We start from the raw sequence: 26,202 nt of genomic DNA, 5'->3' as shown, positions 1-26,202 counted from the left end.
AGTCTGACAGTGCAGCTGTCACTTGAGTATTTATTTCCTCGTACTGCTGGTCTGATTGAAAATCCTATGCACAAGCTTTTTCTGCCTGTGTAGCCTGATGATTTCTACAATCTTCTACTCTCTTCTCAGCTTTCTGCTAACAATATTTCCTGTTAATCTTTCCTGTGTTTCTTCATTTAACCAATTCCAGTCAAAATCTCAATAGGAAATAAAGACAAAATGAGTAAACAGAAGCATTAACCTTTTATTTCCCTGTGGGGTTACCATGCTTTCTTTTTTTTCTTATTCCTCTTTACCTTCAGAATAATTTTTTAGCTCTTATTATTTCACCAAATTTGCAGTCTCGCATACCACAAGGAGGAAACATTTCATCGCTAGCCTCAAGCAAATTGTAAGTAGTTGTGCTAAAGAACTGCAATATGGAATAATCATCGACCATATAGAGTCGTGAAGAGATATTTGATATGACTACAGTTATGAGGTAAAACTAAATACTTTGATCCAGGGAAAGTACCACAATCTTCCAGGAATTTATGCACATCTGTCATGGTTTTAAGCCCAGCTGAAAACCAGGACAACGTCCTTCTTCACCATAATAAAATTCTGGAAAATATTGCAGAAAATAGTACAATTATCCTAACCATTTGTCCCATCCTTGAGATGTCCAACACCAAAAAAAACATATATTTAAAAATTCAGTTCAGTTAAAGGTTTCTATTACAACTGCAAATAGTGTCTCTGATAGTACAGGCAACCTGTGTCTTACAGTAACCAGTCTTCTCACAAGTTACTGAGATTTTGGACACAGAAAAGATCTGGGCCATTCTAATGGAGCAGCTGATCTACTCATTTCTCAGCTTTCTCAAATGCTACTGGAACAAAAATAGCCAGTGAAGCTCTAACAGATAAGTTCATGTGTAATCAAAATTGATGGGGCTTTTCAAAAGATAACAAAACTATAATTTACACTCAAAATGGGAAAAATATAAGTACAATAATAGATTTTTTTGCCACTTTCATTAATTCTTTGATATGTGACCTAGTTTTCATAAACAGAAGGAGATGATTTTGCTAAATTATGTCTCCCTAATCTAAGAGATTTTGCTGGTGATGGGTTTGTTTGTTTGCTTGCTTGCTTTCCCACAGAAATTTTCATTTGAGTGCTTTCCTCCTTTTTGTTCCATGATGCTTCTATTAGGAAGAAGTTTTGATTTATGGTCCCAGAGAATCACATCGATTGCAAGAGAGTTGACTTTCAACCTGACATTTTCCAGTTACTCATTCTTTTCTCTACCTCTCAGTGTTCATCTTGCACTGTAGCACTCTGACACTGTTTCTTTACTGTCTTCTTGTTTCAGATATTTGAGGTCACTTGGCAAGTCATGCTCAGTGTTGTATTATCTGTTTTAGAGCTACACAAGTGGCTGTTTTTAAACATAGACATAACCTCACAGACAGTGCATCCTTAACAGTTCTGTTAACAGAAATTTTGTTTGCTTTGTTGCTTTAATCTGTGAAAACGGGATTTCTTTCTAGACATGATTGTTTGTGAGCTCTTTCTTCCATGCTCTGTCATGTGTCCTCTCTTACAAATATGCGTTCAGTATGATTTCAAATAGATCGATTTCCAAAATTACTTTAGCTGACAAATAATGTTAAAGAAATACATAGTTTTTCATGGAAAAATAACACAAAAATCATGACATAGGAATCAAAACCAAGCATGCTTTTGATAACAGCTTACTTTGAAAATCTGTTCCTCTGACAATACCCATGAAAAAACAGGGGGCTGGGGGTGAGGGTATGGGGGATTATGTGGAGTTATGCATGTATTTAATAACTGTGGTGAACCACTACCAGAAAGATTTCAGAGAGCTATGAAAATAGGAGTCATTGCTGGATTTCCCAGCAGTACAGGAATGCTCCCTAGAGTACAGTGTCTACTGCTTTCCTCAGATAAGTTTTGTATTTTTTCAAAGGATGTCAGGCTGTGGCACTAAACTTCATCTAATTATGTCTATAAAGTAGCAGTTTGCAGCCTCTAGCTCAAAAGCTGGAAGAGACCCAGGTAGGCATATTGCTTCCAAGCAGTATAATGTTTGGAGGTAGAGTCCCCTGTGATCGATGAACATGTCCAACCCACCTCTACTCCTACTTCCACTGGGCACTTGACTGGGCCCAGTGGAATGACATATGACTTCAGGCCTACCAAAAGTTATGCACTCTCAGCAGCTATGACAGGGAAAAGGTGCCATTTTCCATGCTTGCCTGAATGCCTCATCTCGGTGTCCATTTGTGTCAGGATTGATGGCTTTGAGAAAGAGTGCAAAGATCAAACTGTTTCACAGTGCTGTGTCAGCCAATTCTCAAACTTTAGCACTATCCTGAGCTGCGGATGTGCCCTTGCTGAGTGTCTCCACTCAAGTGAAAGCTAAACAGAAGTATATAGAGCTCTAAACATCATTATTACATAAACATTCTCTGTGGAGGAAAAGGAACAGAGACAGATTGTCTTAAAAATCTCTCTGAATTCAGCAGTTATTTAACTTAAGATGTTTAAGGATTATATAATTACTGAAATGTTAGATTATCAGGAACCATTTGTTTCATTAGTCCTTAGACATTTAACATTTCTTCTAGGAAATGATAATTAGAACAAAGGTAGCCTTTAGTCCATTGAGAAGATGTTGGCCTTCACATAACCAATAGCTATGCCAAGCAAAGGTTGTGGTTAGTTATTGCAGTGCTTTCTGTCTTCAGTAATGTTTTACTCAATAAAAATTAGCAAGATTGCTTTTGCTGGTATGCATTTTGCATCTTGAAATCAATTCATTGAAAATACATGGTAAATTGTCTGCCTAAGGCTGAAAAAGCCGTCTTACCTTAAGGTATATATTCTGCATTGAATTGTGCTGAGATTGTTTAAAGCAATAAATATGTTGCTTACCCTGCGATACTGCTTAGTCAAAGAATCTCTTGGGGCCTAAGAATAGGAGAAAGAGCTAATTACTTACTCCTCTATTACCCACTGCCTGAATGCTAGTCCTCAAGTTTTTCTTTTGAGCATACTGTGCAGTTTTCCACAGAGGATAGAAGTGGAAAGAGGGAAGATGAATGGTTGTTTGCTAAAAAAAAGTACTCTAACCTGGGCAAACAGGCACTTTTATCTTTTGCTGTTTACCTGTGTGAGACACTCTAGTGTATCACATCTTTTGGGGTTTTTACTCATTTTCCAAAAGGGATACCAATGTATAAAATCCATATATTTTGATGATTCTCTTGTGGAGGTACATTACTAGGGTAGTAATGAAAATAAGTGCAAGAAGTTTATGCTTGCTGCTTTAGAAGTGCAAGCTCCATTTGCTGTGTGCTGACCCAAGGAAAAAAATCCCAAACCTACAGGATCCAAAACCTGAGATTATTAAATACTGGAGGTTAGCTGGGAAATTTATTTCCAGGTATGACTGTCTTTCAACATCAGCTGTGTTCTTGATTTTCCTGTCTTTCTGCCAGGAAACACGAAGATGAACAACAAAGATCTTGACTTCAGGGGCTCATTTTTGCACTGAAGTATCTCACAGAATCATAGAATCACAGAATAGGCAGAGTTGGAAGAGACTCACAAGGATCATCCAATGCAATCCTTAGCCCTCTACAGGACCATCCCCAAGAGTCACATCAAAAATCCAAGCCCCCATCCCCGAAAAAGCAAAAGCCCCGGGAGTCCCGGAGTGGCGGGGGGGGGGAGGCGGGAGACCACGGACAGCGGGAGGGAGAAACAAAGGGCGGAATACCAGCGGTTTTTGCATCATGGCGTCGGCGAGCTAGGCAGCCACGCGGGCGAAGCCAAGGAGAGCGGGGAGCGAATGGTATGCAAAAGATTTCGCGTGCCTCCCGCCGGCACCGCCCTCCCGCCGGCACCGCCCTCCCGCCGGCACCGCCCTCCCGCCGGCACCGCCCTCCCGCCGGCACCGCCCTCCCGCCGGCACCGCCCTCCCGCCGGCACCGCCCCCCAGCCTGCCCGTGCAAGCCCGGCCGGCACCGCATCCCCCCCCCTCTCCTCCGCCCCCCCCCCACCAAAAAAACCCTCCCCTCCCCCCACCGCCTCCATGTGCTCCTTTCCAATGCCCTCCTCCCCACGGCAGCGTCGCTTATCCTGTCACGCCAGTAGCTGGCGCTTTAATCCCTTCAGTACCACAACCCTGTGAATGTACTTGTCCCTGCCCAGCCAGTGCCCAGAGGAGCAGGTGGTCTTACGTAAAGGAACAAGCGTCAACAGCTGATGATTTGAATTCGGTTAAAGCATTTCCCGTGTTTTATCATCCCAACAATTGCCCTGCCTGGGAACCCATCCCCCTCCCAGTTCTGAAAGATACAAAACAAGCTATTACTGTCTACGGGTTACATTCACCTTATGTAATAAGAGTACTTGGTTCACTCTTTGCTGCTTACACATTCACCCCAAATGACATAAAGGATTTAATAAGTGCTTTCTTCACTAATATGCAAGCAACACTTTTCCTAGATGAATGGCAAACTCGCATTCGCCAGTGCACCCAGCAAACCTTAGCAACCACAGGGACCCCAGTCCTGGAGTCCTTTAATAGACTTTTCAGAGTGGGTTCATATATTTCCAATGAGGCCCAAACCAAGATTCCTATGAATGAATTAGACATTTCAAAAAATCTAGCCTTCCAAACTATTCAAACCATTGCTGAGACTGCTGAACCTACACTTTCATACACACAAGTACAACAAAAACCAACAGAACCATTCATAGACTTTGCAGAAAGGCTAAAGAAAGCCATTACAAAACAAGTTAAACACCCAGAAGCTCAGGATGCACTATTTTTAAGGTTGGCTATAGAGCAATCTAATGACAATTGCCAGCAAATACTAAGAACTCTTAGAGATCCTATTCCTATAGACATGGTCAAGGCATGTCATAATGTGGGGTCTAATTCTCATAAAGCAAGACTAATAGCTGAAGCTTTGGCTGAACAACAAACCTGTTTTCACTGTGGTGAGACAGGACATATAAAAAAGAACTGTCCACAATTAATTACAAAGATGGAGCTTCCGAAGACGCCGTGCAAACGGTGCGGAAAAGGCAGACACTGGACTAAAGATTGCCACTCCCTCACTAACATCTATTGAGAATTGTTATCCCTGAAAAAGTCACCCGACTTGAGGAGAAAAGTGACTTTTAACTCAATGCCAGATTGACATTGCCAGACAGTGCACCTGTGAACTGTCAAGAAACAAGGCAGCAAGCTCCAAGGGTGCTGTGATAAAACAAACACCCCCTCAACTGTGTTCCATCCTGCGTAGCCCATCCCTTCAGCAGGTGCCAGGAAACCACAACAATTAGAATGAACCATGTTAAACCTACCATTCCCTGCAGTTCAACTTAAATCAGATGAAGTGATTACGCAAGTTATGCCCTTGCCACGTGATCCCAATCCTAAATTCTCCCTTCTAACATGTTCTGTTTATTTTCCAGGATCTTGTAGTCCATAGAGGCACCATGGAGCAGTAGCATCTCGGGCTGGAAACAATTTTTAGGGGGGGAGTCAGTCAGCAAATGCAGCTGTCCAATCCGATTTGGAAGATGCAGATCTGTCGTCTCTCAAGTCCATTTAAACAAATCCTTTTTAACTTGCTTTGAAATTTTGCTTTCTCTGTTTGTATTGCTACTATCTATTTCTTGTGTCATAGCGGGCTGTAAGAGGACTATCAAAACAGATATTTTCTAGCCGTGTTTCAAACAAATAAGAAAGAGTGAGATGTGGTGGAACACAATTCAGGATGGGATCAGTTCCAGGCGTGGAGAGAAGCGTGCAGCGACTGGTGGGACTTTTTGCCTGCTCCCTGCTTCCTCCACTCCTCCCCCTTTTGCCTGTGCCCTATTCTGATTTGCTCCCCCGTTTGTCTGTCTGATACCCCACCCTATGTTCTGCCCCTTTCCCTGCCTGAACGGGTAAGAATCGGTCTCTTCGGACCGCGACACTACAAGTTACCAAGCCATAGGGAAACTAAGTTTGTACTTTCTGTTGCTTACAATTTCAGAAAGAAACAAGAATTAAGGGTTTGATAACTGCCTGTTATAAAACCCAAGAGGTGCAAGACAAAAGAGGTGAAAAATAAAGGAAAAAATCATAATTGCTGAGCACTGTCAATTCCTTCAGAAATTTAATTCACTTATTCAAAAACCTGTTCATTCTGTGCACAGAATTGAGCCAGTTCTTGGTGTAGAATGAAGTACTTTAGTCATGCACAGCAGTGTTATTCTTTAATGGTGATGTAATTTACTAGAATAAAACCATATAATGGTCATCTAGTAAGAGTTATCTAGCAGCTATTCCTGTAAAAAGTAAGGATAAATATTATTCATTCTTGGAAATAAAACTAAGAGTAAAGTAATCTGCTTTAATTAGAAAATAAATCAAGATCTAGTCCAAAGTTATAAAGCCTTTCTACAAGTATTCATCTATTTCTTTTTTAATATGTCATATTTGAGTTCTCTGCATGTGAAAGACCTTTAGTCTTATGACATTATCAAGGAAAATAACCTCTTTATTGTAGTTTATATCTACAATTTGAATTAAAAAAAATATCTAGAACACTACAGGCTTTCTGTAAATAGTAACTACTCATTAATTCCCCCTTCTCCAAGTTTAAAATGTAGAAATATCCATGTAGATATTATACATTTCTTTATTGATATGAAAGTATGCCAAAAGATAACATTGAGTTCCTGAGCACTGTTCTGAATCAATCTAAAGGATTCAGTCTGTCACACCATCTCTCTAACAAGTGTGTTTGTACTAGCTGTCAAACAGCTGGAATACACAACAGAATATTCCTATAAACAATCTAAGACTATCTCTTTAGAAGGTAAAAAATAACAATAAAAATCTCCAGAATAAATTAGAAATAGGTCAGTTAATTCTGACTTCATTCGATGATATGTGGACAGCAAAATAAATATTAATTTCAAATTAACCACTAATTATAAATATTACCTGCACATCACAGATACTCGGATCACTAATCTGTAAACTAATTAAGCAGCAGCATCTACGTGCAAATGAGGATGCACACTGTAGGAAACAAGGAAAGAAAGTATTAGCCAATTTCTGTAGCATTCAGTGAATGAATATAGAATTATGAAAAAAGTTTTATTTGACATTTATTTTCAGCTCAGCACACATGTATGAACATATATGTTGATAAATCTCTACAAACCAATGGAAATGACATTTATATATATGCTTGTTTAAACAAATGTGTTATGGCTCACATTCTTAATTCACTACTGTGGCACACAAGTAAATCAGATATTGGGAAACTCAGAGATATAACATAACCAGAGTACAGGAAGAATCAATTCACAAAGACCATAATGCAATACTCCCACAAATGTTGGCAATTTGATTGTGCCCTTGAGAACAGTGAAGCATCCTCAGTTATTCAAGCAGGAACTCCAAAATAGATACTCAGGGATGGGTTTAGCAGGTTCTACACACTTTTTTACTCGTAAATACATAAATAAATAAAACTTAGACTAACTAAACCATAAGGATTAATTACTTTCAGCAAAGTCCCATTACTTAATGCAAGATCAATCAACAATAAATAAACCCAACACCATAGCTACCAAGTGACATATCTCCCTCCACTTTAACTATTGACCTTGTGGAAGCTCCCAAGTGATTAGAGGGAATAATCAGTCATTCCTTCAACTCTATCAAACTTCGATGATAGACACATTTATTATAAGACTTGATGAACATGCAGCACTCCTCATAGAGCATAGGCTGTCCTCCAGAAGCAATTAATTTTCTTCAGTGATTATCACAGGGATCACCCAAAACTTGGCTGATTGAACATATTCATGACTATGATACTTTTCTTTGCATTTTCATTAATTTCAAAATCAACATGCAATTTTCTAATGTCTTCAAAAAGCCAATTTTTACAGAATCTGAACTTTGATATAGGCGTTTTCTTTTTTGTTTGTTTGTTTTAAATTTATTTAGATGTGAACCAGTAATCATCTGTTGAAGCCAATATTTTCAGGTGTCAAATTAGATAAATATGCTGTATGCCCCTTTAAATCTTTGTGAAGGTCATCCTTCCCTAGTCCAGGACATTATGTTTATGATACAAACACACTTCTGTCTCCAGTTAGCGAGTATGTAGCCTGTCTATTCTCTGTTAAGAGCTATCTCTTAATCTCGTTGTTTTATTCTCGATTGGGAAAATACGTGTAATGAACCTCTATATCAAAAAAGAGATGTTTGTGTCCATGTTCATGTATAAGAGGAGGTATTACTCTTGCTCATCCATTTGTCACAAAACAATGTATTTGCATTGTGTAAATATGTGTGCTTTGAACAAGCTAAGTATGCTGCTGAATCCCTTTGCTCCTTTCCATTATCCGTAGGAGCGGCACTGCACATACGTAGAGCTCTACTCAACAACATCTGAAACTCTCTCACATGAGAAATTATGTACATAAGATACAGGAATCAATTATCTGAATCATTAAACCTGACAGGAACAGGAAAACCTACATACAAACTAATACTCCACAGAATGGTGATGATGAAAGCCAGCATCCACTTGGGATGGCAAAACTTTGTACATTGAAGGATTGACACTAGCTTTAAATAACAGTTTGAGTTGTCTTTGGGTGTTGCCTTGAACCTTCACCTCAAGTTTTAAACTTGAAGTTGTACTAGAGATAGACCAACGCATAAGGTGCATTTTGCACTATTTCTCTATCTTTATTCAGTATCTTATTTCTTAAACTGTGCCTTCTAATACAAAAATATGTAGCTTAAGTGTTTCTTAAAATATGTCAGATGCATGCATGGCAGTGCCTTATGTGTCTATCCCGAGAGTCTCCCAAAAGGTATTTAAATTCTTCTTTGCTCCACTGGAAGGAGCATTTTGGAAGCTGAGAATGCATATTGTTAGAGGAAGAAGTTAGCCAGATCACAGTGAGAGCAGATGTCAGCCATAGCTTCTTAGTATGCATCAAGGATGTGAAGGAGAAATCTGAGATGCTGGGCTCTGCTGGGAACAGATTCCTCAAGGGAGAGTCACTGGAGCATTTCTTCAGTGCACTGACAGCTTAGAAAACTTCTGTGTTGATCACAAAAACTGTCTCATGTAGTTTTTATGCTATTCAATGGCCACAAAACCTCTATTTTCTCCAGGGCTATGCTGCTCTCTGTAAACTTGTTTATGAGTACCTCAGATCTGCCTTTTCACAAATTTGCGTTTTACGGTATATCAGTTCCACACACTGAGCCGGGTGGTATCCTCCCATCCTATCTTACTGTCAGGGTTGTCTTGATCTGTAAAGTTCAACTTGTAATGAAAATTTGAAAGCTATCTCACTTGAGATTTTAATGGAATTGTGTCAGTCAAAAATAGCTTAAGAGACTGATTCAGTACAGAGTTTTCAACTATTTAAAGAAAAGTAAATCATTTGGATATGTCACAATGTTTTGCTCATATCATCTAAACCAGTTTTTAATTTTGTATTAAGCTAGTCATGTTATGAAACAATTTTTCTACTTTTTTCTTAACATAAATATTGATAAAAGAGTTTTGGTTTGTTTTTTTTTTAGTTTGGTGTTATCCGCATTTTTTAAATGGATTGAAAATGATATATTTTTGCATTTTTTTAAATTTCATGAAAAATAGCCATTTCTGAGCTTGACTACCCTTTACAGATGTTCTTTTTATTGGGGGGAGAATAACTATTTTTTTCCTATATATAGTCAAAATATTTATGATCCTTTATGCATACTCTGTGAAGTGCAGTAACAGAACAGTGGCCAAGATCAGAATTAGTAATTCCACTCTCTCATTGAAATCTACTGCGAAACCTCAGAAAGCTCTATAAACATACATTTAAAACCATTAAAATCAACGAAAGCATGATGAAAATATACTGCCAATTTGTTTTTTTTCTGAGGTTGAAGAAATTTGTTTCTCCACTTTCAAAATTGTTTGATATACCTGCTACATGGATTAATACAAACTTATTAAAAACTGTTTAAGAAGGATTCCTGCAATTTGATTCTTCTCAGTGTAAAAGATATATTTAATATATACATTTATATATATACATAAATAATTTTACTTATATATATAGATATGAGTGATTCCTAGATTTCTGTACATGCAGCTTAACAGAGTTCTTTGTTTCAACTCCATATTCAGTTCAACTTTCAGTATATCCCCCTGTATTTTTTTAATGCTTCATGTCTTTTCTTTACCAGAACCCCACTTTATGTTATTAATTAATTATTGTGAAGTAATTTATTCATAATATTTTAGATTAAAAATAATAATATAAAATAATGATTTTATCTATTTTAGTTTTGGTTATCACTTTTAAGTGTCACACTTAAAAGAAGTCTCAACAACAGACAACAAAATAATTTTAAATAAAATAAATAACCAGTTTCAAGGTATTTATTCCCCTTTGTTTCTTCCGAAAGGCTCTGTAGGTTTGTTTTCATTTATGTTAATTTTTTGTTCTTAAATGTTTACACTCTTTCCAACCAGTAAATGCTTCTATTATGGTAATGACAAAAGCCATAAATAAGCATGTGATTTTTAAAGAATTTAAGTATTTTGACTTTGCATTTAAGAGCTGTTAAATCACTCACTGAATAACATCTGTCAAACATCAGTATTTTCTACAGGACTTGTGCCTGTACTCTTAATTCCACAGCCTTTTCCATTAAGCTTTTCAAGACTGAATTTATCCCATATCCATCCTCTGAAGGGCAGATGGAAGGAAACTATCAGTCCTGAGAAGTGTTCAAATCCCCTGGTTCGGAAAGAGCAACCTTGACCTTCAGAAATAAAGCTGGTTATACATAACTGTTTCTCCATGACTTCGGGGAAAGGGTTTTTTTCTATTCTACCAAAAATACTGAATGAGAGCATTAAAGAGAGGGATTACTAATCTGTCAATTACTATCCATGCAAATATGGGTATTATTTTATATAATTTCTATCCAGTCCTCCTTTCTCTGATATCTCTGGGCCCAGGATTTATGCCCTGCTGTTAGAATAATGGAATCTTAGTAGTAAACCAATGTTGTCCTAAGACTGGTGACTAATCACAGAATATGTCGACTTATGAGAAAAATCACAGTTAACCAGAGGAAGACTTTGCTATAGTTGGTACTAGGAACATCCAGCATACAGTCTGGTCTGAACAGTAGTGGATTAAGGTCTTGAAAATTTCCAGTAGTGATCAATAGGAAACACAGATCAGAAATAATTCAGGTAATGCACATATTTTTTTATCTTCCGGATGAGAAATAAATCTTTCCTGGGTAGATTTGTTTTCAATTATAGGCCCACAAAGATGAAAACCTAGCAGGAGTTCCTCAGGAAGGCAGTCAATTTTGATCTGATTATTTCCAAATTAACACAAATGCCTGGCTGGGGAGCAGGCAAACCACCTCAACTCCTTCCCTCAATCTCTGAAGCTGCAGCTGGTGCTCAGGGTTAGATTTTGAGACAAGGATCTGAGAACGGGCCAACGAAGCGAGCATTTATAACTTAACAATACTTCTGTGTGAACCTTGCACATTAACATTGGATTGCTACTAAACCTGGAAAAACATACAGTTGTAATTGGAAAAGGAGATAAAGTGCAACTGTTTGCTGACTTCAAGATCAGAGAGTATGAAAACTACAAATAATTATTTTTAGTCAATGTGAAAAACCATGATAAACCATGTCTGGTATTATTGAATAGTAATATTTACACTGAAATTATTCAGTAATAATATCAGTAATCTAATATGCTATCACTTATACAATTCAGATGTTTTTGTCTAGCAAGAGAAGTAGATTCTTTTAGCAATTACTGAGGTTAAAATATGAATCTGTTCTTTCAAAAGGAAATTTAGTTCTTGATAAATTATCTGCATAATTACATTATCTAGAAGGTTATTTAAAGGACATCAGTTAGTATGTTAACAAGAGACATTCCTCAGCAGGTTTTTTATAATAATATGTTTAGGAATATGTAACCATTTACAATGATTTCCCTTATATTTTCTCAATTCTTACCAAGTTGTAGAACTACAGGCATCTTCAGTTTGCCGTTTCTGCAGATACCCTTTCTGGGTTACGGTTGTGGGTTTTTTGTTTGGTTGGGCTTATTTGTGTTGGTTGTTTTTTTGCTGTTTTGTCATGGTTTGAGATAGCCCCAAAATCCAATTCCCTAGCTCCATTCCCCCTCCCACATCTCAACCCAATGTGAGATGGGTTTTTCCAGACAAAACACAACCAGACTCAGAATGGGGGAAAGGGAATATATTACAATGACTGTACAAATAAATACTATAACACATTATACACACGATCACAACTATCTCTACCATGACATATAGTATTTACAATGGATCAGATCTCTTCTCCCCTCCAAATAAAAGTCCAGGAGAGAAAGAAGGACAGATCCCTTCCAGTCTCTCAGGGCAGCAGCTTCTTCAGAGTAGCAGTCTATCTCTCTCTCATGCATGCAGCTGTTGCTGGATCTCTACCAGCACTCACGAGGGAGGTATCCAAGCTCCCTCGGCCCCTTGACGCAGGCAAAGGGGTCTTCCTCCGTGGACTCTGTCACCCCAGACAAAGGTCGTTCCACCACAGTCATATCACGAGACGCAGGGGGTCTTCGTGACGGTCTGGTATCTCCAGGAGACTCAAGCTCCTTGCAGGGGCTCTGTGCCCTGTCTCAGGCTGTGAGCTTCTTTGTAGCTTGCAGCAAGGGAGGGCCCCCAAGGCCAACCTCCCACACCGTCCTGGCTCAGCTCTCAGGACGACCGAGCTTCTCAGCTCCTCTCTCTCTCCAGTGCTGCATGTCCAAAACTGTTCTCCAAGATAGGAGTCCATCTCCCTCTTTTTCTAAGAGGGGTCTCAAAGGAGTTTGGGGGGGGTGGTGTCTGGTATCAGTTCTTACCCCCAGAACTCTGTAGCTCTGCTGCTAGCTTCTGCTGCTTCTCCGGTTCAGGTCTTATCTATCCTGGCTCTCTGCCAGTCTCTGGACGCTGCGTCTCTGCTTTCTGCTCTGTCTCCCTGCCCAGGGTGGAGAAAACATCTCCCAGCAAACTACAGACACTTAGTCCAGTCTAACACTGTTCCAAGTCTCTACAGTCCCCCCAGCCGGGGGCTGGAGGCCCCAGAGGCCCCGAGGGGCTCAGAGCCCCTTCCTCGTGGCTCTACAACATGGCTACTTCTTCTACTCCAAAACTACAACTCATCTCTTCCGTTTGCTTGTGGTATGTTTACATTTCTTGCAGGAGCGCCCATTGGACAGAACTTCAAAACTTCCAGGGGTTTCCACCCCTTGGGGTCTACCACTTTTCTTAGCCTCTGGGGGAAAACAAAATCCAAACCACTACACTATTATTTCTATGTAACATACATCTCACGCAGAACACTCTAAAGACTCTGTTTCACAAGAGAAAATATTCAAATAACTTTTGCTATCTCTTTTGCTATATCTTATACATCTGTTCATGTGTTCATGTCAGAATTTTGTTGTTTTGTTATAACAAGGCTCTGCCCTATAAAAAGAAAGAAGAATTTGGAAACCCAGTGCTCAGAAATGCCAGCTGAGAAAATACCATGGATTTCACCAGCGTGAGAAGAAAGCATAGGGTTCAGGTGATCTACGGATATAGTGGCATTTATTGATTGTCTTCTCAGGTAGGTGGTTTAATCCTCCAAAAAAAATGTTGCACAGTTCTTTTCCTGTTTGTTTTTTAATGGTGAGAAAGATTTCTTAATTAGGAACAGCTCTGTGGTAGATTGTCATAGCACTACCATGGAAAAAGAAATACTATCACATCAAGAGATTCCAGAAGGTCTGTATCTAACAAAGAACTGTTCTCAGGGATGTCATAGTTGAGCTGTATGAGGAATGATGATAGATATGAAGATTATGGATACAGCTCCAGTGCCCTTTCAGTAAGTTACTTTCACTATTTGGGCTAGACTTTGAACAATTTCTAAAGTTTCTGAGAAATTGCTGTAGCACTGCTTATTCAATGGACTAGGTGACATGTAAGCACATAAAGAGACACATGAACTCTAAATTCTGTGTAGAGAGCTGTGATTTACTACAAGAGAAGGAATTTTGTTATTCTTTCACTTGCTTTACTTCTCCATGCTTCAATATAATTTGAAACATGGTTTTAACAATTATAAAGTATTTTTTCTTAAATAAGAAAGTATGCATAAGCTCATATTGTATAAAATTATATTGTCATTTTTTTGACTTAGAGTTGAACATTTATTTGCCAACATCTGTCCAACCAAAACAGTGATTCTGAGAAGCACTATTTGAGCTGTAATTACAGTATAATACTACTCAGTTAAATACAAAGTTAATTTATGCTTCAGTTGTGACAGTCCTTTTGCATATGTAATGACCCTGAAAAATTACTTTACAAGTTATTTACATAACCATACCTCTCATGATAATAGTAATATTTAAAAACCCACAAATACTCCCAGATAATTTATTTTTATATACCTGGTCCTGGTGTCTGTTTGCTGCTCACCACCTTAGCTTCCTTGCTCTAAAAGTACTAAACTCCTCTGTAAAGTGCTCTGGAATCTTCTAAAGTTCTGTAAGAGTGTGGTATTATATGGATTTATTATTTTTTTTACCTGAACTGTTAAAAATCCTATCATGACAAAATAAAATCTTTTGTAAGGTTGATAAAGGCACTTAAGAAAAATTCAGTATTTGGCTCAGAGTGCAAAGCTCCATAAAAGTACAATGATGCAATCATATTTAGCTCTCTGGTAGAAGGTTGTATTTTTCCTTGTTTTGTTTTTGAATTCAGGCCATCAGAATGGTTAATACTTCATAAAGAAGCAAGTTAGGTAGGAAAAAAAAGGTAGTTATTAAAATAATTGCAAAGTAGCTTCAAAGAACAAACTATGTAAAAGATGTTATGGCTGAATACAGATGCATCATTCCTTAAAAATGTTACTAAAAGTAAGATTCTTCTAGCACTCACCTTGTGTCCCTGGGGATTCATAGGGGGTATGTTTGCTCTTACTCTGTTTAATATCTGATTTTTCTGTTTAAATTGGGTAGTTTAGACACCCAGTCTGTCAACAATCCTCTGTTATTTGGATGATTTTCCTTTTCTTGCTACAGAGTGCCAGAAAGTACATCTATAAATCAAGACTCCCTTTGAGCAGAAGAAATCAAATAATTTAGAAGTAACTCTAGAAAGCAAAGATGTTGCTGATGTTAAGGCACAAAAATGGGGAGTCAGGATGTGGATGCAGGTGTTATTTATGGTTCGGCTCACAATCCAAGACTAATGTGGTACACAGTCCCTCAGGATCTCAGTTTCCAGCTAAGCATCACAAGGATAAAAATAACAGCAGATTTTATTGAGGCTTGGGGAGATCAAATCCATGAATGTTGATAGTAGCTGTGGGGTAGAGTGATAAAGGAAATAGGGATATAGGAAGGGGTGAATAAAAACGGAGGAACAATTTATTTGTTGCAAGGAATACCTCTGCACAGGCTCCACTTCCATACTCTTCACCTGTCATGCAGGCCTCCAGAATAGTGTTTTGCAATTGAGCTTTTAAAAAGACATCTTCTTAAAAAAGGAGAAATCCAGTTTCCACTGAATTTCAGTATACTATCAGTGCCTAACTTTAGACTTCTTGAAAAATGACATCTCAAATACTTCACTTTTTCAAGAGTGAATGGTTTGTCCTCCTGTGTCCCCTGACTGCTTGAAAGAAAAACTCTAGTGAATTTCTTACAATACCTAAATTCCATACAGATATAGTACATATTACAGCTGATGCATGTTTGTATTGTATTCACTTTTATGAGATGTTGTTTTAAGGGCTCTAGATCTTAGTTCTGAACCATTTCTCCATCTTGAATGTTCAGCTTGATTTGACATGGCTTTTTCCTTATTTTTCCTTTGCGGATCCTGACTGACATACAGACAAAAAAGGCAATGCTAGGATAAAGAATTTGGTGTAACAGCTGCATTTTTTTTTTTTTTTAATTCTGTCTTCATTGTCCTTAAATAAAGGAATGGCATAAAGAACCATGATATTTTTTCAGTAGTTTTCAGTAGGGTATTTCCCAAAGTATTCTGTTAATTCCACCTGCCTTACTCCAAAAACTAAAGGACTACATAGCCTAGAGATAAAGTCAAAAGACTTGTGGATTTCAGGAAATACTTTTTCACTGGAAAACTCCTTGAGCAATGACCTTGAGCAAGTCATTTACTCTCTTTGTTGCCGATCCTCAAAGGTGCTTAGGTATATAATTTCCATTAATTTCCACCAGACCAGTGAGGATCTGTGTACCCCAGTCCTATGTCAAAAAAAGACATTCTACTGCTGTATGTCACAGAGGTCTTCTGTGTATCTTGTCAAAATGTGTTCATTAATGTACTTTGTTGCTCTGGTGATGATGGTTCTGCCTAGGACAAAGTGATTTAATTCACTAATTGCCACATAACACCACTGAGACCAGGAGTGGGAAATTGCTCAGAAGGTAGGGATATACATAGATTAAAAAAAAAAAAAAAAAAAAAAGACAAGCCAAGAATTTTATCAGAAAAATATTGCTCTTCTTTCAGATTTTGAGAACAATTTTTCATTTCAGACAAGACAACTACTAGCTGGAGAAAAGGTAGGAGTGTTTCCTCTGGGTAAGTTATTCCATAACTTCTCTCTCCAGGCTCTATTGCATCTTCCTGTGAACTATCTGATATCTACTATTCACTATTACAACCAGAGTATCATTCCCAACAGAATCCATCAAAGTAAATGCCTTTTTTTTCCCCACCCAGATATCATGTAGTACTTGAAAGTATAATTGATGCACTGTTTTTTAAAAAGGAGGGTATTTACGATGAGACTTTTCAAGAAAAAAGAGAGTTAAGTGTTGAGACCTTATTGAAATTCAACAGAAATCAGATTTTGTAAATCTAAAGTGCCTTGGAGAACTCCAGTTGTAGAAATTCTGCACCTGCTGATGCAGAATACACAGAGAAACCAGCATGACTTGACCTGAGAACTATATCAGGCATGAAAACACATAGAGTGCAATCAAGAAGTATATTTTGTTGAAGGCACAGTGGGTTCTGCTCCCCTTCGAAGTGGTGATAATGAATGCTGGTTCCAGTATTCAGAAAAGACAAGATGAAAAGTATCTGTGCTGTTCACCTTAGCATGAATCAATAGTCAATTTTGAACAATGAAAGTATTCAGAAGAAAATTATATGATTGCAGAAAGGTGGGAGATTACTGCAGACAACTTAGTATGACTGCCCTTCAGCTGAAGAACTTGGAGAATTTCAGGCAATGTCAGGTAGTCAGCAAATTTAAGTGCAGCAGCTAAATTACAGAAGAATTCTACCATTCTTGTGAGTTTACTTTTTAGTAGAAGAAAAGACAGATTTGCCATATCTCTTTGAATTAAATAATACATAATTGCTGGGGATTTCACACAGTTCTGGGGGTCTAACAGCGTGGAGTTGAAAGAGATAGAATAAGGTAGAGAAGATGCCAAATTAATTGCTTAGTATTTTCCTAAAACATTTACTGAAAGCATGTGAATGGATGCATAGATCAATATTTGGACAGTAACTCCTCAGCCAGATCAGAGTATTAATTACAGGAAATAACAAGGCTTTACAAACGTAAACAAGAATTTTCCTTCTTAAATCATTTCAATTTTGGAGTGGGTTGACCCTACCCAGATACCAGGTACCCACTAAAGTCGCTCTCTCACTCCCCCTCTGCATTTGGACAGAGGAGAGAAAAAAACAGAAAAGCTAAGAATTCATGAGTAGAGATAAGAGTTGGGAGAGATCAGAGACTGATTACCTTCAGGGGCAAAACAAGACTCAAAGTGGGGATAATACTTAAATTTATTACTAACAAGATAAGAGCCAAAGAGTGAGAAAGAAAACAATCTTAAAAACACCTTCCCCTCCACTCCTTCCTCCCATGTTCTCCCTCCTTCCCCCCAGTGCAGGGGGATGGGGAATGGGGGTTACAGTCAGTTGTTATTTCTGCCGCTGTTCAGAGAGAGGAGTCCTTCCCCTTCTCCCATGGGGTCCCTCCCACGGGAGACAGTCCTTGATGGACCTCTCCAGCGTGAGTCCATCCCTCAGGCAGCAGTTCTTCCCAAACTGCTGTCCTGTGAGTCACTTCTCCATGGGGTGCAGTGCTTCATGAATGAGCTGTACCGATGTGGGTCCCCCACAGGGGCCACAAGTTCTATCCGGGAAAACCCTGCTCCAGTGTGGGCTTCCCTCTCCATGGGCCGCAGGCCCTCGGCAAGACCCCGCTCCCTCCTGGGCCTCCCATGGGGTCACAGCCTCCTTCATGCATCCACCTGCTCCAGCATGGGTTTCTCCATGGGCTGCAGATGGGTCTCTACACCCCGATGGTCCTCCATGGGCTGCAGGGGCACAGCTGCTCCACCATGGGCTGCACCACAGACTGCAGGGGCCTCAGCTCCGGCACCTGGAGCACCTCCTGTCCCTCCTTCTGCACTGACCTTGGTGTCTACCTTGTTGTTCCCATCTTCTCACTCCGCTCTTCCCTGACTGGAATTCTTCCTGCGCCACAACCTTCTGTTCTTAAATATGTTATCACAGAGGTGTTACTATTACTCCTGATCGGCTCAGCCTTGGCCAGCAGCAGGAAGTCCGTCCTGGAGCCGGCTGGCATTGGCTCCCCTGGACAGGGGAAGCTTCTAACAGCTTCTAACAGAAGCCACCCCTGCAGCCCTCCCTGCTACCAAAACCCAGCCAAAGAAACCCAGTACAAATCTCCAAATCTTTTTTGACAGAAAACTCTATATCATTTATATGAATTCATAGCCTGGATGGAGAAGGAGTGTCTTTCTTCAAAGTAACATTGATCAGTGTTGATAGTACAGTTAGAATGTGACACCAAATTGTATAAATCTTATGCATTATATTTAACTTTAAAAATATCTCCAAATTTTAGTTAAGCACTTAACCGAATTCATAAAGCTTTAAGGTAGAAAAAAAACTCATAGGACTTAATTAGTACATTTGAAACAGACAAAAAAAACATACTAGAGATATCATTTAAAGAGATAGCACAAATTGCTTTAAGTGTGGTTTAGAAACTGTTCTCTTAGTAAATTCTTGCAGGAACATCTTTAGCTCTTAGCTAGGTCACCCATCCTTGAAAGGATAGAAGACGTTAACACTCCTTCATTCACTGGAAGCATAAAGTGATCAACTTTTTCATGATCACTAATTTTGCAAATAAATTATACTGAAGATGATTCTTCAGCTACTGTGAGTGAAAAGCAGTAGGGAATGAAAGGTTATTAAAAAAAAATTCAACTGTGTGATATTATTAACTTCTTTTCATTACTATTTATCATTATTATTTTGACTTGTAGAGATTAAGGAGTAGCCTTCACTTTCGATAAATCATAAAGATGTAAGCTAATAGCTTCAAAGCACTCATTTAAAGGATGAAGAATTTTAAACAAAGCGCTCACATACTTCATTCTCCTTGAAATTCCTAACTTATTTAATGCAGCTTCAGTATTCTACAAAAATAGCTACATATCCAGATCGCTTTTTTCCCCCTAGGACAACTTCTTTTACAATGAAGAAGCTTCCTAATAGTTGTATGTCTTTTTCCCTTGCTCTCTTCAAGTTCTGTAGAGTGGTAGAAAAGTATAAAAGTACAACTTGTTTCTTGAGCAAGACATCCTTGTGGTTATTCATTTATCTAAAAACATAAGTTCAACTATACCTATTTAGAGTGTGTAAGTGAATATCCAAAGGAAAGCTAACGGTTGCACTAAGAAGAATACTCATGAATAAATACAAATTCAGATCTATAAAATAAATCATAAGAAAATTATATATAAAAAATGAATTAAATATCAGATCACTATTTTAAAATTATAAAAATAAAATCATTTTGTTGTTTGTGGATATACTATTGATCCAACTGCTATTAAATTTAAATTCTGTCATTATTTTCAGGACTAATTCTGCTTTCTTGTTGATTTCTGTAAAATATTTATGCAAAGAATATTATTCATTTTTGAACTTGAGACAGTATTTTCTCACAGTAACGTCTGCAGGAAGTCTATGAATGCAATCTTTAATCTCAATATTAATATCAATAAGATAAAAAAAGGAGCATAAGTTTATATTATCTAAAAATTTTAAGTCACCTTGCAACTAAATTCATTTAAATCATACTAATAGTATTTAATATGGTTACTCAATCTGAGAATGTTGTTAAGTTATTAAGACTTTTAAATCATACTAATAATTTAAAAAACATTGTCATTCTGAAAGTAAAGCAAAAAATAAAATGGCAATCAGTTCATATTCTTAATTATTTTTTCTAAGAAATTGAGATTGTTTTATTTAAAAATCTTTTTTCTAATAACCAATTTTTGTTAAATTAACCCCTAGGAACTGAAAATGGGCTTCTACTACAAGATGGTTTCTGTTGTCCTATTGCAAAGAATTTAACAGTAAACCAAGGGCAGTAGGCAGTTTTACTAAAAGAATGGTTTCAGTTATTTCAAAAAAGGAATCTTTTCCTACTGTTGAAGGAGACTATCCCTCCTCTGTTATTTAAGGAGTAACAAACAAACTGTAGATGTTTTATTACCTATGTGGAATATTTACTATATGCCAGTAAAATGACTTATAATATATATACCATAAACACAGGACAGCTTATAGTTCTTCTGGCTAAAAAATAACATGGTAGAGTCCAGTATTGTGTGCAATATCCTGCAGCAGTTTTTCACAGCAGCAAGGCTATGCATACCAGCGACAACACACATGTATCAAAATTCACAGTTCTGCAGCCTATTTTGGAGGAGAAGCAATGATTCTAAAAAAAAGCTGATACTAAGTCAAACTCAATAATCCATATACCTAGCATGAGAAGCAAAAACATATCACATCTGCACATGGGATAAAGCTAGAATGGTTTCTCAAGAACATTTTCAAAATGGCATCCTCAGAATTATTCCTTCGAAGTGCATCTCCAGACAAAGAACTGAATATTCTAATTAGTCCAAGAAAGACAATAGACTGAAATACGTCTATTGCTTTTCCTGATAAAACCTCCTCTTAACAGAAGTTGATAGCATGTTATACATAAAGAGTTGCAGCTGGCTTCTCTGACTCACTGGCACCTATGAGTTCTCACTAGTAGATCTCACATAATTGTGACACAGAACCTCATGTTTGAACCCACTTCTTCATTCTCCAGGCTGCACTGCCATAGTCATGTCTCAGTTTATCTTTTGGCACTCACTGCAGCACTCCTCAGCTCCCCAGTAATCCAAATTGTCTCCACCTGTGTCACTCTCCAAGTCTTGTTTTCTGCTGGGGGAAAGGAGAAGGGGACACAGGAAGACTGCAGACTGAAATCTCAGTCTGTATTTTGGACAAAATGGAGTCATCAAAATTTACGTCTAGATCTCTGCTACCCAAATGCCACAGCATATGCTTATTTCTTGTGGATTTTTAAATATGACTCTTTGGTTTCTGTATTTTGTTAATTATAGAAGTTTAGAACACATTTTGTTTTCACGTTAAACAAGAACCAGCTCAAATCCAAGTAATGTTAACTCTTGACTCTGCTAGTAAAGTTACAGTTATATGCATTTTGTTCTGCATCAGAGTAATAGGGCCTATATGTACTATTAGTTTTCATGAAAAAGGAAACATTGCAAATAATGTTTGTTTTTCTTCTTAAGTTGAAGCTTTGCACAAGGTTAAAGTCAAGTATTTGGGAAGCGAAGCTCTTTCACATTTGTATTTTTTTCTTTTATGGCTCTCACTACCACATATCCTTGAGTTTGGGTTCCATTAATTGTGTGGCATTTTGCCTAGTTTTGTGTACTATTAGTTGTATGTGCCATTTCCATCAAGATTACAATATTGGAAAAAAAAAGAAAAAACCCCACAAATGAACAAAAAAAACCCCCACTAAAACAACAAAACCCACTTCACAACTTTGATCACGGGAAATGAGACGTACCTTCACATTAATTTTTTGATTTTTTAAATTTGCTCTATTAATTGAAAATTCCATTCCTTCAAACGAAGGAAGAGGAATAGGAATCACACCCTAGTTAAAGGAAAAGGTAAATAGTATTTTGATTATGCGTGTTTAGAGCCTTATTCAGATAAGCTGTTATAAACCAAGAGTTTGCTTCTTTATCTCCCTCATATCCAGCAGTCAAGGATTTAAAAACACTTCCAATGCAAACAAAAAAACCCAACAAAACAAACAAAACAAACAAACAAAAAAAGCAAACAAAAAGCAAACAAAATTTTCCCCAGAAAGCTTTTGCTCCAAAAGACTAATGCTTCCAATTTGCTGCCAAAAGAGAAATGTTCCCTGCAGGAAATCCCTTTTAGAGTTTCTTGGCCTTACTAACTTCGGGTGCTGCAGACTGCTTCAGCTTACTGCCTTAGCCCATCAGACACTTTAATTCCCTCTCTTTCACTCCTCTGTCTTTTCTATCTCTCTTCCCCAAGTCCTGTGAGAATCTGATCAAAATGAAACTACTGATGAATTACTGATAGTATGATGTATTCTGATTCTGAGCTTAAACTCTCACATACCCATGAGAAAGCAAACTCAAGAATTTTGGAGGTAAATAAGAAGTGAAAATTTACTTACTGAAAATTAAATCCTGACTAACATTCTTTATTTGCTCTGTGTGGTGAAGCGCTGCATATGTGATAAATACTAGGAAGAGACAGAGGACAAAACAGATGCATATACAGCAATGGACACAAAATGAACCACAGAAACCTGAAAATGCAGAAAAAAAAGCTCTTTACTCTGTGAGTGTGTTACTGTTACTATGTATTTCTGATGCAGTGCTGAAACTTTCATATATTTTCTTTTAAAATTGCTTGAAAATTGTGGAGCATGAACCGAAACAATTAACAATTGTTGCCCCTTACCTTTAGTCTTGGCCCTGTTAAGTAACCTAATATTAGCGGTACCAACCTATGAACAAACTGGGAGGAGACCATCATCTCAGGATGAGCAAATGCCCTTTCATTCATCACGGGGCTGCATTGCTCCTATTTATAAGCATAAAATTATTATCTTAATTTAAAAATCTTCTTGCATGGGCTGGATTCTCCAATTAAAAAAGAAAAGAAGATGGTTTTCTGAAACCATATTGAAGACCAAGGGGGAAAGACAGGAGACAAAAAGGAGAAAGGTAACCTGAAAGGTATTTTTAGCTGTGTCTCTATTTTTTTAATCACAACTTATGTTAGAGTACTTTTTCCTCTAACATCCATCACTAGGAATAAACATACTGAAGGTTAATTCAAGACTTTTATTCCGCTTCTTCTTTCTACTTTCCCTTCACAAGGACATCCACTTTCATATTTGCATTTAGTCATATAATAGAACACTATATTCTAGCCTCCCTAGGAGCTGTAGTTCACCCTTGGAAGTTGTTGCCTAAGGTCCTTGCTGTCACTGGACTCCAGGACTATTTATTTAATTACTCTTCCTTGGTGTACTGCCAGTACACAATGAACAGTAACGTAGCTTGTCTTTGACTTTGCTCCATGCTCCTACTGCCTTGTAACTAACAAGCTGAACTAAACTCAAAAAAATACTCAGGCAAAAAACCCACCAAAAAACTACTTGCAATTAAAATTGGATAAAATCTATGCCCTTTGTGGGAATAGGACAAAATATGTCTTCTGCAGAAAATAATTAAAAGAAAAATTTAAGTAAAAAAAGCCGTATTTGAGTAGAACTAATATTATCTGAAACTATGGTTTAGTCAATGCAAACACGAACTTATATTACATTTTTCAAGTAGTGCAATCCAAAACCTCTTTGTTCAGCATCGTCTCCCTTACTCTAAAGGTGCCTTGAGGCTTAATAGAAGATTTGCCCTTGCGTAATCTTACCTTTTTGCATGTGTTGGAACCTTACCCAATCTTAGAAGTGTAGGACTTACATAGACCTTAAGCTTAGTCAAGAGCTTAGACTTCCCTTTCAGTGACCCCTAAGGATCTAATGAATATTCTCTGATCACACTAAACACATAGCAGTTGCAAAAGGTTGTTTGCAAAGATATAGATGAGGCTAGTCTTTTATTATAGGACTGTTTAAGGAAGAGATTGTGGCTAGAAGATACACCCAAACTTATGTGTAAATCTCTGGCTTTTATGAAGCAGTTGGAATATTAACCTGGTATTCAGTCCATCAGAATTCAAACTCCCACCTATCTGTGAAGGATTTGAATATATATCTCCCATCTATTGAGACACAGAGTCTTATTGTAATGTAACTCTTCTAATCTATCCAAAAAAACTATTTCTGTCTAAAAAGTTTTTACGTCAAAGAGAGAGTTTAAGAGTAATCCTATACCTCTATGATTAGATTGCTCTTTGAATGAGAGCCTTAGTAATCCATGTTTCTTTTAATGCTGACATTTTTATATGAAATGCACAGCCAGGTCTTGAAGTCCTTTTTATTATTTAGGACCTATTGAAACATGCAACAGAAATTGCAGTGCTGGTATAAAACTAGCAGGAGGAATCATTTCCTACTGTTCAAATTCATGAGCTAGGTCTATGGGAGTCTTTTTGTTAATGCCTCGTACTGTTACACATAATGCACAGAAAAACAGTAGGCATTAGCTTAGTAAAGCTATTGTGAAATATTGCCAATGACTAAATGGAAACAGATCTTCCCTCATAATGGCATTACACCAACTTCTGTATTGTTTTATTCCTTTGCATGACCTCCTTCTATTCAGTACAGCTATCTAGATATAAATATAGAGAAAGGCTTGTGTATAGTAACGCTGTCCTAAAGAAGTGCAGCTACTCTAGCTGAATATCAGAGCAAGCGAGCAATGAGAGCTACTGAATTAGAGGTTATTTAGTTCTTTAATGGACAGAAAAATAGGGAAAAATTGTCTTATTTTTACTGACTTTTTCCTCCCCCCCCCCCCATTCTGGATTGAGTTTTAAAGTTTATGAAATTCCTTAGAGTACTCCCAGATCCCTCTATACTGTAAAAAATAAAAAATGTATGGGACTAATTGGTAGAAAGGTCTTAATTAAAATAAGTTTCTGGTAGACTGATACAAAAAAAGGTCAGAATACCCTGCCAATTTCAAAATTTTAATCAACAATGGTAGGAAATGCACCCTAAGTAGGGATTAAAGAGCACGAAACATATATAGACAACTAAGGCATTGTCTTGAGCATGATCTATAGGACTCGGTGGGAGGGGCTGGCTGCTAAGACAATGTAGAAAAAGCAAATATCATCCTTAAGCAATAATGCCACTAAAGTGTCAGAAAGACTGGTTTGGACATGTCAGTGTCAACATCTGCTACTGTTAATTATGCCTGGCCAGTACAGGGTCTTTTACAAAAAATAGTTGTACAGACTTCTAGGAAATGCAACATTGAGAGCTAAGATACAGACTGATACTGTGAAGAGCTGTATGCCCTCGACTCCTTTTGACAGCAGACACTTCATCAGAAGAGGACCAGAAGTGTTACACTTGAAGCATAAGCTGTGAAAACAGCATTTTATTTATAGCAAGAGATACAAAGCCTAGATGAAATAGAGGAAGATAACAAAGACTGTATGGCAAAACTAGGCAAATAAATCAACTTCCTATGAACACATATGTCAAGACGATGAATAAGGCTGGAGCTTAGGAGGAAAATATTCCCCACTGATATAGATTGCATATTCAGGATGAAATTTAAATCTAAAGATTTATACAAAAAAAATCACATGACCCTATGGAATTTACTGAGCTCTCATGGAAGGTCACTGACGGCTGATCTCCTAATTTCTGAAGGCACATTTTACCAATCCTTCATGGGATTTTAGCAACTCATTCCTTAAAACCCCTATTAAGAAACTTGTCCAACTCTGAGACTAGCTTTTGGGTTAATCAATAGGTTTTTGTTTCAACCAAATTAAAAAATGTGCAAAAAGTGATTCTGGGATAAATGTTAAAAACACATCAAGGAAGGTGATGATCTTCACAGAAAATGAATAACAACTTACTTTGTGAATAGATTCACAAAAAAAAAATAAAAATCAG

The sequence above is a fragment of the Chiroxiphia lanceolata genome, chromosome 1 (assembly GCF_009829145.1).
Source record: "Chiroxiphia lanceolata isolate bChiLan1 chromosome 1, bChiLan1.pri, whole genome shotgun sequence".
NCBI classification, from domain to species: domain Eukaryota; kingdom Metazoa; phylum Chordata; class Aves; order Passeriformes; family Pipridae; genus Chiroxiphia; species Chiroxiphia lanceolata.
Note: the sequence above shows the minus strand (reverse complement) of the source record.